Source organism: Dipodomys spectabilis, unplaced genomic scaffold (assembly GCF_019054845.1).
Source record: "Dipodomys spectabilis isolate Male_0828 unplaced genomic scaffold, ASM1905484v1 ptg000420l, whole genome shotgun sequence".
In the NCBI taxonomy this organism is placed as follows: domain Eukaryota; kingdom Metazoa; phylum Chordata; class Mammalia; order Rodentia; family Heteromyidae; genus Dipodomys; species Dipodomys spectabilis.
The window spans coordinates 942,046-944,956 of NW_024871097.1; the positions used below are offsets into that span (position 1 = coordinate 942,046).

The 2,911-nt window shown below is 47.9% G+C and overlaps 1 pseudogene; it reads left to right on the forward strand.

Annotated features, from left to right (window-relative positions):
* Positions 1 to 480: 480 nt before the first annotated feature.
* On the forward strand, positions 481 to 2,049 carry LOC122097262 (annotated as a pseudogene).
* The last annotated feature ends 862 nt before the right edge of the window (positions 2,050 to 2,911 follow it).

Below are 2,911 nucleotides of genomic sequence, written 5' to 3' on the forward strand. Positions count from 1 at the left end.
ACCCACTTTTCTACCTATGTTGGCTTCAAACTGTGATCCTCGATGTCAGCCTCTTGAGTAGGATTACAGGCATGAGCCACCAGTCCCCAGCTAAAAGTTAGTTTTGTAAGATATAAAAGTTTACTTATACAGGGGAAGAAAGGGGGAGGGCGACAGCGGTAGGGGAGGGCGAGGGCGAGGGCAGAGCCTGAGTGTTCCACACATCCCGCACCAGTGCCTCGTGGCACGCCCCACTCTCCTCCCCTGGCTGGGACGGCTGCAGTCCTCTTGGTCCTCGCGGTCCTCAGGGGCCTGTGCAGGAGCAGCGGCAGCAGCAGACATCCAAAGCGGCCCACCTACCCTGCAATCCAGGCCTGGCCGGCACGACAGCAGGTGATGGAGTAGCTGGCCGCCAGTGTAGCAGAGAAGCACTGAATGAGCCAACCCTGCCGTCCCAGAGGAGCGCACTCCAGTGCCGCATCCATCAGGTCCACCGGCTCAATGAATGAACAGAGTATCTGTCAGGGAAGAGCTACTGCATTGGTTTGTGATGATGCCAATAAAAGTGGGTGCCAGCTGTGGTTCAACTGGGTTCAGCAGAGTTCATATCTATCACCATACAGGCAACAACACATTCAGAGTGCTGGGCAGGAAGATCCAGGATCATCAGTTGGTGATCAGCTGTGCCATCCCCAAAGGATTAAAGTATAATCAAGCAACACAGACCTTCCACCAGTGGCGAGATGCCAGGCAGGTGTACAGTCTTAACTATGGCAGCAAAGAGGATGCTAATGTCTTCGCAAGTGCAATGATGCATGCCTTAGAAGTGCTGAATTCACAGGAGGCAGGACCAAAATTGCCTAGATAAAATTCACAACTGCCTGATCAAGTTCAAAATGGCCCATCCCAAGAAGAGTTGGACATCCAAAGAAGACAACTGCAAGAACAGAAACGTCAGAAGGAGCTGGAGAGGGACAGGCTGGAGACAGAAAGAATGGAGAGGGAAAGACCAGAGAGAGAAAGGTAGAGAGAGAGAGGCTGGACAGAGGTTGGAAAGAGAGAGGTGGAGCAGCTGGAGCGGGAGCAGATGGAGCAGCTGGAGCAAGTGGAATGGGATCAAGAGAGCAGAGTGCTGAGTAATGCCACCTCTGCCTTTGTGGAGACCCCTGTAAACTCTGAGCTGGGAGACCCCTCTGCTTCTGAGCCAGGCTTTCAGGAAGCCTCTCAGCTGTCGGAGGCTCCAGGCCCGCAGGGTGTTATCTTGGGACCACCTGCACCTCCATCTCCTCCAACACTCCCACCAGGTCCAGCCCAGGCCTCTGTATTCTCTCCTCCCCCAGAACTTCCTCCTTCACCCCCACTGCTATCCTCTGGCCCTCCTCCCCCACGCCCTCTTCCTAATCAAGCCCCTCTCCTGTACCACCTCCTGCCCCTTCCTTCCTGCATCCGGATTTTTTTTTAAGGATCCTTTTCAGAAGACAATCGTCCTTTAACTGGACTTGAAGTTGTGATTGCTGGAGCCAAGCTTAGGAAATTGTCACTGGTGGAAGATGCCTCTTTGCACGGTGTTCACAGATGTGAACTCCGAGTCAGCTAAAACAGACATGGGTGGTGGAAATGGACCCGTTCCCTTGGCAGGTAGCAGCTTAATGGAGGAAATGAGTCTCCTGATGGCCAGAAGGAGGAGAATGGCCGAAAAGGGATCAACAATAAAAGCAAAAAATGAAGAATCAAAACCTGTAACTTCTAAGGTCTCATCAACAAGTACACCTGAACCAACCAGGAAACCTTGGGAAAGAACAAATACAATGAATGGCAGCAAGTCACCCGTCATCTCCAGATGAGATTCTCCAAGGAAAAATCAGATTGTTTTTGACAACAGGTCCTATGAGCCATTATAAGTCCACACCCTTGTCCCAGCCCAGTGCTGACCGGGTCCAGACAGAAAGCCTTGACTGTGACAGACTGAAGCAGGATATTTTAGATGAGATGAGAAAAGAACTAACCAAGCTGAAAGAGGAGTTCGTTGATGCAATCAGGCAGGAGCTGAGCAAGTCAAATACTGCATAGAGAAGCAAACTAAGCAGAGATAAGACTTGAATCTGGAAAAAAACAAAAATTCCTACAAACAACTGTCAACATCACCCCTACAGTTACGAGCTATCAGAAGAAAGTGGAAAAGGAGTCAAGGGAAAATCCCCATCCTCTGAAACCTTCTTAAGTTGTGACTCTGGCGATCATCTGTTTTCATCTCCGTTTGCTGCTGCTTTGACCTTTACTGCAGGATGAAAAGAGAGTTATGTATGAGTTTCCATAACATTTATGCAGAAAATATAAACCCATCAGGCAAGATCTCCATGAATTGAGATATTTTCATGTTGAAATAAAACTACACATTTCCCACATACCCACTGCTAAAATAAAGAGTAGAAAGGCTCATGAAGTTCTCCCCCCCTTCCACATCCTTCCCTCTTTGAGTGCTGAGGAACTGAGCAAGCTCTGCTTTTGTATTGGATGTCTCTCTCTCAGGTTTGTCTTCCTATAGTATTTGGTATTCCATGACTAATTGAGATCAGCGCTATGTAGGTTTAGATCTTAAGATGAGGAACAAATAGAATTGTACATGTTTTCAAAGGATGACATTTACAAGAAAGTGTCTGTAGATGACCAGGTCAGTCGTGAGTGATTGTACAGTGATAGGAAGTCCAAGTTAGCCTTTAGTGGTTAATTAGAGAAGAGAGCATTAAGGACTTTCTTCAATTTTCAGCCTCCTGAATCTGGCATAGCTCTTCTCTCCAATTAACTTTCCCACAAAAGCCAAAGGTTATGGTTAGTCCCATGTATGCACTGAGAGAGCATCTGAAATTCAATTTCTACTCCCAGGCCAAGCAAAAATGAAAAAAATAATAAAAATAAAAGGGGGTGGAAGCAA